Source organism: Microtus oregoni, unplaced genomic scaffold (genome assembly GCF_018167655.1).
Source record: "Microtus oregoni isolate MIOR12 unplaced genomic scaffold, Mior012 000018F_ref0000195, whole genome shotgun sequence".
Classification (NCBI taxonomy): domain Eukaryota; kingdom Metazoa; phylum Chordata; class Mammalia; order Rodentia; family Cricetidae; genus Microtus; species Microtus oregoni.
Genome location: NW_024543077.1, coordinates 7432689 through 7448679, shown reverse-complemented (window position 1 = coordinate 7448679; position 15991 = coordinate 7432689). Strand labels below are relative to the sequence as shown.

At 38.7% G+C, this 15991-nt stretch overlaps 1 protein-coding gene and 1 non-coding gene across 6 annotated transcripts in view; one reads left to right on the top strand and one right to left on the bottom strand.

Annotated features, from left to right (window-relative positions):
• The window catches only part of LOC121458759 (membrane-associated guanylate kinase, WW and PDZ domain-containing protein 2-like), a 1271545-nt gene that overhangs the window by 248615 nt on the left and 1006939 nt on the right, over positions 1 to 15991 (top strand). The window lies entirely within an intron of this gene.
• Positions 15669 to 15770, bottom strand: LOC121459175. The gene has a single exon (XR_005975929.1). It is a non-coding gene; the product is annotated as a U6 spliceosomal RNA (small nuclear RNA).

The following is a 15991-nucleotide window of genomic DNA, read 5'->3' as shown; positions in this document are numbered from 1 at the left end:
GACAGGAGAGAGACATTTGTGCAAGTTCAGACAGAGTCATGCCACCATGTCATTCATGATCTTTACACTGGTAATGGTTTGAATGTTTGTATGCCTCCAAAATTGATGTCAGATCATCCTCCTCGGTGGAACAATACTGTCATGCGATTGTAAATTGAAGGTAGAGTTCTTGAATTGATTATTCCTGATGACCAACTTGACCAGAGTAAAAAGCACCCATGGCTGTACCTAAGTGAATGGTTTCAGAGATTAACCATGGTGGGAAGAGCTCCCCTGAATATCCATGGTCTAATCCTACAGGAAGAGGCCCTGATAAGACCCAAAGGGAAGGAGGAAGCTGACTGAATTGAAATCAGCATTGCTTGTCTCTTGCTTTTTAGCCCCTAGGGTCAGTTTCTGTGCTGGGCCACATTGTCCTCACCATGACGCGCCAAAACCATGAGCCAAAGTAAGCATTTCTCCACGTAAGAAGCTTCTGTCAGCGTTTGTCTCAGCAATATAATGTCTAAGTAATATAAATCTCCGAGTGGGAAGAGGGCCCTTATAAAGGACCCCAAAGGAACAAGTGTATCCCTCTAGTTCTTCATTCCTGGGGCAGGCGTGGTAAGACAGTGACATCTAGCCGCTGGCCCCTTAACTGTGAGCTTCCCCGCCTTCAGCCCTGCAAGAGGTGAAGTCCCTGTATAAATGACTTAGTCTGAGATACTCTGGCCTCTCAGCCTGTACCGACCTGACTATCCTCCTTCTGAAATTGTACTTCAGGCTGTAGGCTCAACTTCACAGAAGGCGAAGGAGGCCGTGTCTGAAGCTAGTTCCATTAGCAAGTATCCCGTGTAGTTAAATTGATTCAATAATTTACACTGTAGAGTAGGCTTGGTGCAATCACTGACGAGATTTTTTTTTTTCCTGAGCAGAATGTCCAATTCTACAATTGCTGGTAAGTGAGTGATTAAACATCTGTCTTATATTCTGAAAAATTACTTTAGCCTACTTTCTTCAGCTTACAGTCCTTATGGTCTCGTTGCACTGATTTCTTATTTCAGGACTAGTCAGAGCTGACATTAACACCAACCTCCCTTAATTGGTGAGTCAGTCAAAAGTCGCTTTCCAGGCAAGCAGGGAAAGAAAGTCTCCAGAGGTGGTGGGAGAGCTTGGCACTATGAATGGCGAGGGCCTGAGGGATCTGGAAGAAGCAAAATCTGCTGGCAAAAGGCAGAAATGAGTCGGTCTGATGTAAGACTTGTGGTATTAAAAAAAAAAGAAGTAAAATTAAAAACATGCAATATATAATTCAATTGTAGGAAAAATTAAGGATTGGGACATAGAAATCTTGGGATATAGAAATTTCCGGCAGATGAAAAAAGATAGGCAGCAGATGTATGAGAAGACAAATATGATGACACTGTTTCTTAACTTTATACTGAATTAGAGTCAATATTTTAAATATTTTTCTTCAGTTTAAGTGATACAGTGTGCCAAGAAGATGTGAGAAGGGAGCCAAGAAAGGACACTGCTAGTAACAGTGGAACAGAAAATCATTAAATAGTGGCTAAAATGGCCAGTGGAAGAATTAGAATATTATTGATAACTATAAGGCAAATGTTGTAAATTAAAATGATTTGAAATAATTAGATCTCTGGAAACGCTGATCATTTTTGGCTCTTTTAAAACTCAGTGTAAGAGGAGACTGTATTTTTGTTTCCCAGTCACTCAGACCCAAATAATAACATAGAAACTATGTTAATTACGACACTGGTCAATGGCTCAGGTGTATTCATATCTAGCTCTTACCTTCTTACATTAAACCATTTCTATTAATCTATGTATAGCTACAAGGCTGACTTACTGATTATGATCTAACATCTTTCTCCTTCAGCGGCTACATGGCATCTCCTCGACTCCACCTACTCTCTCTCTCTCTCTCTCTCTCTCTCTCTCTCTCTCTCTCTCTCTGTTTAGATGTCCCACCTGGCTTTACTCTGCTAAATTGTTAGCCTAACAGCTTTGTTCATCAACCAATAAAAGCAACACACATACAGAAGGACATCCTACATCAGCTCTGTGTATTTATATATTGTTAAATATTATTAAAGAAAAAAAGATATTTTAAACTTCTTCAGCTTCATCACTTAAATGTTATATACAAATATTATATCTTAAAATAACTTCTTGGTAGTGTATTGGTATTGACAAAGGAGGGAACATATATTATTAAATATGGCTTTTGAAGTAAAAGTTTACATGGGAGAAATGTCCAGATAAAAAAAAAGAGAACTGAATACCTGGAATTCAGAGCTCCAGTCTCATAGGTGTGAATGTGATCATTTCCTGTTAGTAAAACGCAAACAGACCCTCTGTTCCTGGGTCGGTGGGAGAAAGGATCAGGAGAGAAGTAGGCTGTTCTTACCAGGGTTTGTGTTGCTGATTAACACACTTTAAATTTTCATAACAAACAAAAATATAAATTGACTACTTTTACTAAAAAACGTTCGCAGGAGAGTCTTGTGTACTGTATAGGATCTTGCATCTTTCCATCACTTAACATTGTTAAGTTTCCTCGGAATGTGGTCAAATGACTGTGGGATAATTGTGCACCATGGTGGATGAAGATTGCTTTGATTGTTGCAAGAAAAAGCCGAACAGCTAATAGATAGGCACGAGGTATTGACGTGACTTCTGGACAGAGATGAGAAAGAGGAGGCGGAACTGAGGTACGCAAGGGATGTGAGGAGATGTGGGGGGAGCTGGATGGCAGTATGTGACAGAGCGTAGATCAATAGGAATTGATTAATAAGAGCTAGTTAAGAACCAGCCTAAACTAAGGCCAGCCTTCCATGATAAGTCTCCAAGTCAATATCTGGGAGCAAGCTTGGCCCAAAGGAAAGTTCATTAGAAAAAGACACCAGTGAGCCCTGTGTTGTGTGTCACAGGAGTTAGTTCTCATTCACATCCCACCGTTTAAACGATGTCGCAGATTTCAAGGTTTGTATACAGTATTGTTTCCATTCATGAGGGAGCTTTCATTACCCTGTACTAGCCAACGACACCTGCATAAATGTACAAGCAGGAAGGAGGTGCAGAGATTTTGTGACCATTATTGGGTATTTTAAAATAAATAATTATTCTACGTTAATAATATTAAATGTGTTTTGATCATCTGACATCATTCTGATTGAAGCAACCCATGCAAGAAAAGACAAATATTGCATATTTACTCTGGCCACATTGTTTTTGATTTCTGGGTGGCCACCAGTCTCCTGTTGGCCAAGCCAATGACAGTAAATCTGGCTTCCAAATGTTAACTTTATGTTATCAGGGGTAAGATGGTATCTCAAAGTTGTTTTAATTTGCATTTCCCTGATCACTAAGGAGGTTGAGCATGACCTTAAGTGTCTTTTTTTTTTTTTTTTATTTTTCGAGAAAGGGTTTCGCTGTGGCTTTGGAGCCTGTCCTGGAACTAGCTCTGTAGACCAGGCTGGTCTCGAACTCCCAGAGATCCGCCTGCCTCTGCCTCCCGAGTGCTGAGATTAAAGGCGTGTGCCACCATCGCCCGGGGACCTTAAGTGTCTTTTGGCCATTTGAATTTCTTCTGTTGAGAATTCTCTGTTCAATTCAGTGCCCCATTTTTTAATTGGGTTAATTAGTATTTAAAAGTCTAGTTTCTTGAGTTCTTTATATATTTTGGAGATCAAACCATTGTCTGTTGCAGGGTTAGTGAAGATCTTCTCCCAGTTAGTGGGTTGCCTTTTTGTCTTAGTGACAGTGTCCATTTATTCAATGTTGCCCTTAATGTTTGTGCTGCTGGGGTTATACATACGAAGTGATCTCCTGTGCCCATAAGTTGTAGAGTACTTCCCACTTTCTCTTCTATCAGATTCAGTGTGTTCAGATTGATTTTGAGGTCTTTGATCCATTTGGACTTGAGTTTTGTGCATGGTGAGAGATATGGATCTCTTTTCATTCTTCTACAGGTTGACATCCAGTTATGTCAGCACCATTTGTTGAAGATGCTTTCTTTCTTCCATTGTAAACTTTTAGCTCCTTTATCGAAAATCAGGTGTTCATAGGATTGAGGGTTAAAATCCGGGTCTTCTATTCGATTCCATCGGTCGACTTCTCTGTTTTTATGCCAATACCAAGCTGTTTTCAATACTGTAGCTCTGTAATGGAGTTTGAGGTCAGGGATGGTAATGCCTCCAGAAGTTCCTTTATTGTATAAAATTGTTTTTGGCTATCCTGGGGTTTTTGTTTTTCCATATAAAGTTGATTATTGTCCTCTCCAGATCTGTGAAGAATTTTGATGGGACCTTGATGGGGATTGCATTGAATCTATAAATTGCCTTTGGTAGAATTGCCATTTTTACTATGTTGATCCTCCCAATCCAGGAGCAAGGAAGATCCTTCCATTTTCTGGTCAGGGAAAGTAGCAATTGAATCATAAAATAATTTGAAAGGACTAAAACTGGTCAGAAGTTCAATGGCCTTTTAATATTTGATTCAATGTTACTTAACGTCAAAAAGTTCTCTTGAATGAACTTGTGGCATAAAACCTTTCTTGCTTAAAACACTGCAGCACCTACATTTTTTTGGTTGATGACACAAAGTGGTCCTTCAGGATGGCGTTTCCCGTCAGTGCTACATTTAAAGTAATTTGCATCTTTCCATTAATTCTCATAACCTTCATCACAGTAAATGGTCTCCAATAGCTTGGGGATATTTATTTCCTCCAACTGAAAATGTAAGAGAAGTATCCCTTTCCTACTTTCTAGCATAGTTCATTGAAACACCAAAAGGCCAGGCTCCAGCTTTCTCATTTAAATTCTGTGATTTTACTTTATTGTGAAATATTAAGAGGATAAGTCATACAGGGATCGCAAACAACCTTTGAACTCAGTTGAATGTAGAAAATGGATGCAGCTACTCAAGCAGAAGAAGAATTTCTGATCCCAGAAGAGCTATGTCAAACCTAAGCATCATATGGAAGTAGTCTATTCCCGGGGAATTAGCTCTTCATCTTTTAAATATCCTGCATGCACACTGAAATGCATTATCATGCCATTCTGAAACAGTCGCTATGTTTATGATTGCTTTTCAAAATAATCACTAACAACTTGGCTCCTTCCCACAACTTGGTGAGGGAATGGAGTACCAGGGAGGGAAGCTTTCATAGTAGAGAACCAGGGTCTGTTTATATCAGTGTTCTTTAGCAGGATGTGGGGATATAGTAACATTATACTATTTCTTATAATAACTAAATTAAATAGTAAAATGAGAATTCCCCAGAAAAGTGTTCTGCTACATTTTGAAAAGCATTTCTTTTTCAGTAATGAATGTTTGATGTCTCCATTTGAGGCCCAACTTGTCAGAAATTAAAGAAGAAATGACTCATTTGGAAGAGGTCATTTCAACTTTCCCACCATCTAAACATCACTTAAAAAGTGACCTTTACCAAGATGAGTGTGCTAAGAAGAACACTTGCTCCTAAAAGGAAAATAAAAAATAAAAACACTTTAACACGCGCAATTAAGGAGTGAAGCTCATTTCTGATGGCTTGTCAGAGCTGTCTTCCCAATTCCTCTCTGCACAGCCTACATGGGGGAAAAAGCAAATTCACTATCTCCTCGGAATAAGGACACAGTTACACTTTATTGAAATTAAAACCATAAAACATGGTGATAGCCATATTATTTGTACGTGAGAACAGTGTAATCTACCCACAATGTGAAACCTCTAGTATAACAATGTAACCAAGACCAACTGCATAATTTTCTCTGTTAAAAAAAAAATAGTACCTTTGTTAAAAAAAAAAAAGCAGGGAGGGTGTGGGCAGAGCCGTTGGAAGGACAGAAATGTCAATCTTCTGTGTTCTTCTAGCATCCCTCTTGACTCTGCACAGTCTTCCTATGTTATTTAATGCCAGCTGAAATTTAAAAATGATTCTAAATATAAATTTTACCACTCATCTCTAACAGGAAGGCTGCTTGTTAGTCCTGGCTGCCCAGAACCAAAATAATCACAAACAAACTATATTAATTAAATCACTCCTTGGCCTGATATCTCTCGCTTCTTTTTGGCTAATTATTGCATATAAATTTAGCCCATTTCTATTAATCTGTGTATCGCCACAAGGCTGTGGATTAATTGGAAAAGTTTCAGGTGTCTGTCTCTGGCAGCTCCATGGCTTCTCTCTCACTCCACCCTTCTTTCTCCCAGCATTCAGTTTAGTTTTCCCCACCTGTCTCTATCCCCTGTGCAGGCCCAAGGCAGTTTCTTTAGTAACCAATGGTATTCACAGCACTCAGAGGGCAATCCCACATCACGCACCTTTATTTTGTGCACTGTAAGTTTAAATTGCACATACGGAGAGATTTAACAGGTGCAGAATCACCAAAGTTACAAAGGTTGTGTGCACACATGCATCTCATCCCTTCAGAACAGCAGAGCAGCACACAACTCAGCTGCTCACCTTTTAGGTCTTCATCTTCCTGACGCGTCTTCCCAGTCTCCCCCTGCCTTGTTGACGCAGACAGAACTTTGTAGGAAAAGCAGCTACGGACTCTATTTACGCTTTTCTTCTTACAATGTCGTTTTCAGCTTCGGTGACTGGCTAGTTACTTAAGAGGGGGTTGCTTGGCTGACAAAGCCTATGAGAATGTTTCCCTGGCCATCCATTTCCCTTGGATGCCACTGTATTCTTTCTTCTTTTAGAGCACACTTGTTTCGGATAGAAAGTGAGAGCTGTCTGGACCTTGCACGTCCTTCCTCACTCTGGTATAGTGATAGCAAGTGACCTATGCACACTTTTAATCCCGCTTAACTACCACGATCTTGGGGATCACCAAATTTTGTACTCACGAGGATTCACTATACGTCAGCACAAGAGGGCGGGTACATACCCTTGTGATACTTTTCTTCTCATCTTATCCCATGTTGCATTGCCCCAATCTATTTAAAATTGTAAACCACAAATTCAAATAAAATATTAATAATTTCAAGACATTTTATCAGAACATTTAAATACCTTTCTGAGACTGAGTCTCTCTGCAAATTCATAGGAGCCCTCACTCATCCTGCCATGATCTCTCGGGTTGTGTTTTAGAATGACACCCCTGCTCAGAGATGGTTTTACTGTCCCTCCTACTCTGTAAGAGAATGGTGACAGGTACACCTAGCTCAGTGTTGCAAACATTCTCCAATTATCTGACAACTGCACAGACATAATAATCTTAGGAAAAATAAATGAATGGAAATTTTAGTGCAATTAACCAAAGATTAATATCATAAGGTGGAGCTTTAATAAAAAGTTACAATTTGTGGTTCCAGGCCATTTCTGACTGTTGTTGTTAATTCAAGCCACTGGGTAGGAAAGGCTGAGCCTCAGTGTTCACAGAAAGCACCAGTGCTCTGTGGGTACTTTAGTACCAGGCCTTAGAGATGTCTTATCTGTGCGTCATTGATGCTGTCCCTGCTGAGACTTGTTTATGGCCCGGAGACTTTGAATTGTGAGCCTTAATAAAATATGAGACAGTGTTGCTATGTTGTTCAATATTTGTTTCATTCTGCTCCGGTACATATTATGGAATCTTGCGGCATGTTTGACCATAAGCAGGGAACACTACACACCTGATTTATTGCTGAGCAGATGGAGATACTATCAGCAGCAGGAGACCAAGTGTAACACATTTTTATAACCTTCTCAAAGAAAGACAGGACAGGCACAACAGCTGAGGAACTACGAATGTATCTCTTTGTCCAACTTTAAAACAAAACAAGTGAGATTTATGGAGGCCATACATTGATGGACTTTGCTAATGCAATAAATGGCATAGGTTTGGGAAAACTGGTACATATGATCCCACACTTGCTGGGCCGGGAATGCACAGCAAATTTATTTAATTTCTCACTGAATAGATAATAAGACTAATTGGCAGACTGGGATGAAGATTACATGGGACACTGTAGCAACAGTGGTTGTGGCTGGAACACAATAATGGTGAGTAGATATAGCAGCTTCTGCTGATGGATCCGAGCAACAGGGATGCCAAGGGTGGCCTTGGCAGCAAGGGATACAGCCACAAAGAAGGGGATGCTGTTTCATCAGGAGCAATGGATGGGTCCCCTCCTGGAGTCACACAGCTACTGTAATTAATACCACAAATGACTAGCTCTTCAGGATTGCCTAAAGGTTTGACTGTGTTACACTGTGTTGTCTACCTTCAAACACTGGTCAGACTTACTGTTTTCTGTTCCATAGCAAAAATGTATTCGCCAATACAAGGAAAGTTTTGGCTCAAGCAATTCAGGGAAGTTTTAGACATACCTCTTTTGAAATTCAGGACAGAATCATTTATTATCACAGGGCATTGGTATTAACTCAGCTGATACAGTGATTGCTTCAATAAGGATTGGAAATTCTGCAATGATGGATCTCTCACTATCCCTATCATCCTATCATCTCTGTCATCTCTCAGAGAGAGAGAGAGAGAGAGAGAGAGAGAGAGAGAGAAAGAGAGAGAGAATAGGCTTCTCTGTACCACCAGCTCCCAAATAATGATACAGAGACTTGGTACTAATTAGGAGAGCTGTGCTATAGCTTAGGCTTATTACCCCCTAGCTCTTATAACTTCACCATTTCTATTAATCTGCGTGTTTCCACATGACTTGTGGCTTTCACCTCTCCTCCTGCATGTCCTGCTTCCTCTGCATCAGGTTGGAGAGTCTGCCTTTCTTCTTTTCCAAGATTTTTCTGTTTCTCGAAGTCCTGCCAAACCTCTTCCTGACTAGCTATTGACCATTTTTCACAGTGACACACTTTCACGCAGTGTAAATGAATATCCGCACCAACAGAGAGAACTCAATTAATCAATTGATGTTTGCTGAGTTTATCTTTGTTGTGAACATTCAAAGTTCAGACAAAAAATCATTCCTTCAAGATCATCTAAATATCTAGTTAGACTTAAGAAGTCTGCTGTAATAACTATCCCAAGGGGGGACAGTAGAGTCAGCACACATGCATGCCTACAGCAACCAATATAGAAGAGAAGACTGAATAATTTCTTTGTGTATAAATTATATTATTTTCCAGGAAAAATAGTTGTATTCAAATAAATTCTGCGAGATCAATGAACTCAGAAAGTTAAAATACTTTTAAAATCAATAATCTCTTACATAATACATATCCAATTAAAATATAATATAAAATACAGTTCACAATGGTATAAATGTACAGATACTTAGTACCGGATACAGTTGTCAGGTAGATGAATGGTAAGGAGATGTCGTTTGAACTGTCATCAAGACTCTTACTTCTCATGGTAATATGCATATCATCTCATGGAGCTCTTGTATAAAATGGAGATTCCTGATTTAGCAGACGTAGAATGGGGCCGGAAATCTTACTGCTTTCATAAGCCTTCAGGTGATGTCAGTAATACCAATTAAATGTTCTTCCTGAAGTACCAAGGGTTAGAGGTGGAGAAGCACAAGCCGAGAAAGGCTAAATTGAAACCCTGCTACAAGGGTAATAACAGAAGGGTAAGCTTTAGCTGCATTTCGAACGGAATGAAGACCTTTTAGAAACAAATTATTTTAACCATCTTAGATTTTATTGAAGTTAACCAAACAGTGTTCAAGATGGATTTTTAAAAGTCAGCTGCAAAGCATTTCTGAAACAATGACAACCATCTGCATTCTTCAGCCGAGTCGTGAGTAGAAGTGGACCAGGGAGCCTGTTTCCTTAGCAACATAGTCTGACATCCTGGGACCATGAGACCTCAAAGCACACTCGAGCTCCTCTCTCTGCTTTGTATCACTAAGGTTCATCAATAAGGGGCTCTCCAGCAGACCATACTACAGTTCAGCTGCCATGGGTGACAGGCAGGTAGACATGACAGATGTCAAGCTTTTAATTAATAACACAAATGTGTCAAGCAAAGGGCATATTAAATGTAATGGCCAATCTATAGATACATACATGCATACATTATAGATAGATACGTGTATATATGCAAGGGTGGTTTAATGTTTAAGATCTTTTTTCTTCCCACGTTTCTCTGTCAGGATATATTGTAGTACCAGAAAATCTTGGAGGCATCCTTAAGTATGCCTATCCAGTCAGTCACAGAGTCATATAGATTTGACATCATATATATGCATACATATATATATATATATATGCATACCTACACACATAGGTTTATTTACATCCTTCTACATGCAGACATCCAGTTAGATCAACACCATTAGTTGACGATCTTCTTTTTCCCAGTGTGTATTTATGCTTCTTTATATAAAAAAAAAACCCAGGTGTTTATAAGTGTGTGGATTTTGTGTCTGTTTTCTAATCATTTTATTGGTCAACCTGTATTAATTATGCCAATGCCATGTGGTTTTATTACTGCTGCTCCATAGCACAGCTTGAAATCAGGGTTGGTGACACCTTCAGAAGTTCTTATATTATTTAGGATGGTTTTAGCTATCCTGGGGTTTTGCTTTTTCACATGAAATTGAGTATGGTCTGTAGGCAGACACTGCTCTTTCGTTTACCAGCTTCCCAGACTCAAAATAATCACATGAAAACTATATTAATTAAAACACTGCTTGGTCTATTAACTCAGGCTTCTTATTAACTCTTACATATTAAATTAACCCATCCTTATTATTTTGTATTTTACCACAAGGTTCATGATTTACAGGCAAGTTTTTGTGCATCTGTCTCCTTTGTCAGATACATGGCATCTCTTGACTCTGCCTTCTTTTCTCCCACCTTGCCCAATTCTGCACTCCCATAGGCCCAAAGAAGTTTCTGTATTAACCAATGGTAATAAGACATATTTACAGCATACAGCAGGGAATCCCACATCAATGGTCCTTTTAAGGTCTGCAAATAATTGTGTTGGAATTGTTATGAAGATTGCATTGAATATGTAGAATGCTTTTGATAGGATAGCCATTTTTAATATGTTTATCCCACCAATCCAAGAGCATCGGAGATCATTCCATCTTCTTACATATTGTTCGATTTCTTTCTTCAAAGACTGAATTTTTTTATACAAGCCTTTAGCTTCTTTGATTGAAAGTATCACAAGACGTTTTATATTGTTGGTGGCTATTGTGAAAGGTAGGTTTCCCAATCCAATCCAAGAGCACGGGAGATCATTCCATCTTCTTACATAATGTTCAATTTCTTTCTTCAAAGACTGAATTTTTTTATACAAGCCTTTCATTTCTCTGATTGATAGTATCACAAGACGTTTTATATTGTTGGTGGCTATTGTGAAAGGTAGGCTTTCCCAGTTTCCTTCTCATGCCACTTTCATTTGTATATAGGGGAACTACTGGTTTGGGGTTTTTTTTTGTTTGTTTGTTTGTTTTCTGTTTTTGAGTTAATTTTGTATCCAACCACTTCCTTGTAGTTGTTTATCAGCTATCGGGATTCCCTAGTAGAATTTTTGAGATAGTCTATTTAAACTGTGATATCATCTGCAAATAATGATATTTTGACCTTTTCTTTTCCAATTTGTATCCCCCTTTTTTTCTTAATTGTCTGATTTCTCTAGCTGGAACTTCAAGTATTGTATTGAATATGTATGGAGAGAATGAGCAGCCTTCTGTTGTTTCCGGTTTTAGTAGAATTGCTTAGAGTTACTTTCCATTTAATTTGATGCTGGCGATGGACTTGCTATATACTGCCTTTATTATGTTTAGTTTTGCCCTTGTAACCATAATATCTCTGATAATTTTATCATGAAGAGGTGTCAGATATTGTCAAAGACGTTTGGAGCTTGTAATGAAATGATCATGTGATGTGGGATTCCTCTCTGTACGTTTGAGTACCATTAATGGATAAAGAAAACTGGCTTGGCCTGATAGGGTAGAACAGAGCTAGGCAGAGAAAACTAAACTGAATGTTGGGAAAAAGAAGGCCAGAGTCAGAGAGAAGCCATGGAGGTACCGCTGGAAACAGACATGCTGAAACTGGAAGGTCATGACTGTGTGGTGATGCACAGATTAATGGAGATGGATTAAATTAAGAAATAAGAGTTATCCAATAAGAAGCTAGAGATGATGGGCCATGCAGTGATTTAAATAATATAGTTTCTGTGTGGTTATTTCAAGTCTGTGCTGTCGGGCAGCCAGGAAACAAACAAGCGGCCTTCTTACAACAATCCTGTAATCCTATGTCATTTTTTTCTTTAGTTTGTTTATATAGTGAATTACATTGACAGATGTTCATATGTTGAACCCATCTCTTCTTCTCTGGCTTGAAGCCTATTTTTGTCATGGTGGATAATCATTTTGATATGTTCTTGGACTCGGTTTGAAAAAATTTTGTTGAGTAGTTTTGCATCTATGTTTATGAGGGGAATTCGTCTGTAATTCTCTTTCTTTGGTGAATATATGTGTTGTTTGGATAGCAGGGTGGTGGTGGCCTCATAAAATAAATTTGGCAATGTTTCTTGTGTTTCTATTTTATAGAATTATTTGAGGAGTATTAGCAACTCTTATTTGAAATTTTCGTAGAATTCTAAAACCATCTGGGCCTGAGTTTTTTGTTTTTTTTTTTTTTTTGATTGGGAGACTTGAAATGAATGCTTCTATTTCCTTATCAATTATAGATCTATTTAAGTTGTTAATTTGATCTTGAATTAACTTTGGTAAAGGGTATCAATTGAGAAAATTATCCATTTCTTTTAGATTTTCCAGTTGTGTAGAGTGCAGGTTTTTATTTATTTATTTATTTATTTTTGAGGTTGAGGTGTGTTTCTTTTTTTTCCCCGTTTATTTATTTACTAAAGATTTCTGTCTCTTCCCCGCCACCACCTCCCATTTCCGCCCCCCTCCCCCAATCAAGTTCCCCTCCCTTGTCAGCCCATAGAGCTATCAGGGTTCTCTGCCCTGTGGGAATGCCAAGGACCACCCACCTCCATCCAGGTCTAGTAAGGTGAGCATCCAAACTGCCTAGGTTCCCACAAAGCCAGTACGTGCAGTAGGATCAAAAACCCATTGCCATTCTTCTTGAGTTCTCAGTAGTCCTCATTGTCCGCTATGTTCAGTGAGTCCAGTTTTATCCCAGGTTTTTACAGACCCAGGCCAGCTGGCCTTGGTGAGTTCCCGATAGAACATGCCCATTGTCTCAGTGTGTGGGTACACCCCTCACGGTCCTGAGTTCCTTGCTCGTGCTCTCTCTCCTTCTGTTCCTGATTTGGACCTTGAGATTTCTGACCGCTGCTCCAAAGTGGGTCTCTATCTCTGTCTCCTTTCATCGCCTGATGAAGGTTAATATTCAGGAGGATGCCTTATTTAGCTCCTTATTTAGCTTCTCTAGGATCACTAATTATAGGCTCAATGTCCTTTGTTTATGGCTAGAAATCAAATATGAGTGAGTACATCCCATGTTCCTCTTTATGGGTCTGGCTTACCTCACTCAGGATAGTGTTTTCTATTTCTATCCATTTGTATGCAAAATTCAAGAACTCCTTGTTTTTTACTGCTGAGTAATACTCTAATATGTATACATTCCATACTTTCTTCATCCATTCTTCCACTGAAGGACATCTAGGTTGTTTCCAGGTTCTGGCTATTACAAACAATGCTGCTATGAACATAGTAGAGCATATACTTTTGTTGTATGATAAGGCCTCTCTTGGGTATGTTCCCAAGAGTGGTATTGCTGGGTCCAGGGGTAGGTTGATCCCGAATTTCCTGAGAAACTGCCACACTGCTTTCCAAAGTGGTTGCACAAGTTTGCATTCCCACCAGCAATGGATGAGTGTACCCCCTTCTCCACAACCTCTCCAGCAAAAGCTATCAAAATTGCAGGTTTTTAAATGATAACCTAATGATTGTTTGCTATCTCTTGTTGTGTTCCACTTTTTGTTTCCAATTTTGTTAATTTGAATGTTCTCTTTGTCATTTTGTTTAGTTTGGATAAGGATTTGTCTACCTTGTTGAAAGAACCGTCTCTATGTTTCCTTGATATTTTGTATTCTCTTTGTTTCAATTTTATTGATTTTTTAAAAATATTTTTATTGATTTCAGCCCTCAACATGATTATTTCCTGTTGTCTACGCCTCTTGGGAGAGATTGCTTCTTTTTGTTCTATAGTTTCGAAGTGTGTTTTTATGTTGGTAGTGTGAGATCTCTCCAATTCTTTATGCAGACACTTAGTGATATGAACTTCCTTCTTAGCACCGTTTCATTGTGTCCCGTAAATTTGGGCATCCATTTTTATTTTATTCAAGGGAGTCTTGCCTCAGTTTTCATTCAGTAGAGAGTTTTTCAGTTCCATGATTCGCAGTCTTTCTGTTGTTTCTGCTCTTGAAATTAACTTTGATCCATGGTAGTCTGATAGGATGAAGGATGTCATGTCAATTTTCTTATATCTGTTGAGATTTGTTTTGTGATAAGTATGTAGTCCATTTTAAAGAAAGTTCCTTGAGTTTACCCAAAAAAGGTATATTCTTTTGTGTTTGGGATAAATATTCTGTAAATATCTGCTAGATCTTTTTGGCTTACAACATCATTAAGTGCCAGTATTTCTCTGTTTAGTTTTGATCTGAATGACCTATCCGTTGGTGAGAGTAGGGTATTCAGTCTCCCATTATCAATGTGTGAGGGTCAACATGTGATGTAAGCTTCAATAATGGTTCTTCACAAATGTGGGTTTCCTTGCATTTGGGGCGTAGATGTTTTGAAGTGAAATGCCATCTTGCTGAATTTTTCCTTTGAAGAGTATGAAATGTCCTTCTTTTGAAATGTCTTTCTTCTCTTTTGATTAATTTTGGTTCAAAGTCTATTTTGTTGACACCCTTTAATATGGACCCTCAGATAATAGAAGGCTATACCAGGTTTCTTCTTGGGACTATTTGCTTTAAAAAATCCTTTTTCAACCCTTTACTTGGCAGTAAAACTTATCCTTGCTATTTAGGTGTGAATCTTACATGCAAACCGAAGGATAGCTCCTGATTTTGCATCTGTTCTCTTCTGTTATTTTATTAAGAAATTTAGTCCTCTGATACTGACAGATATCAATGACCAATGATTGTTAACTTCTGTCATATTGTTGTAGTTGGTGATGGTATTATGTGTGTGTGTCCTCATCCCTTCTTTTGGTTTCATTGGCATGGGATTATCTATTGCTTGTGTTTATGTCGGTGTAATTAACTTCCCTGGGTTTGAGTTTTTTCTTCTATTACCTTCCAAAGGGTTGGCTTTATGGATAGATATTGTTTAAATTTGACTTTATCATGGAATATCTGGTTTTCTCCGTGTTGACTGAAAGCTTTACTGGGTATAGTAGTCTTGGCTGGCCTTTGTGGTCTCCTAGAATCTGCACATTTGTCCAAGACTTTTTATAGTCTACGTTGAGAAGTCAGGTATGATTCTAGCTACAATAATATGATACTTGAAGCACTCAATATTTTTCCTGTGTATAATATGTTCTTGTTGGCTGGGTTCTTGTGCTGATTGTGTTCTTCTACTAATGTCTATGCTTCTGGGTGTGGAGTGATTATAAGTCTTGGTGCCAATTTCTGGAGTTGTTTTTATTGGAGGGATATTTTGTTACTTGTTTTCTGTTTGCTCTCTGGCCTTCTGGCCGGTGTGGCTTGCAGTGGAGCAGGGGTTCTCCACCTGAGTTGGAGGCTAGACTTCCGTTAGCCAAAATTATGTAACTGGAGTACTTCATAAACTGGCATAGCATCCTTCTATAGGTTCCATGCTAATCTTCTTGGTTCCAGTTTTAGTGTATGTGCTGCAGAAGCAAACACTGCTAGAGATTTTTGAGACATGAAATCCACTAGCAAAAGAGATTAAATTACCTTGATTCAGAGCCCACCTTTCTTCAAAAAAAAAAACATATTTTCAATACTTTCATTTCACACATGGACCATGTCTTCAGGTGCAGTCTGATGTCCAGCAGCAAAATATCACAGGGAATTTGTATTAGTTTCACCAATAGTGAGCACCTAGTAGAGCCCCTTGTTCCTTA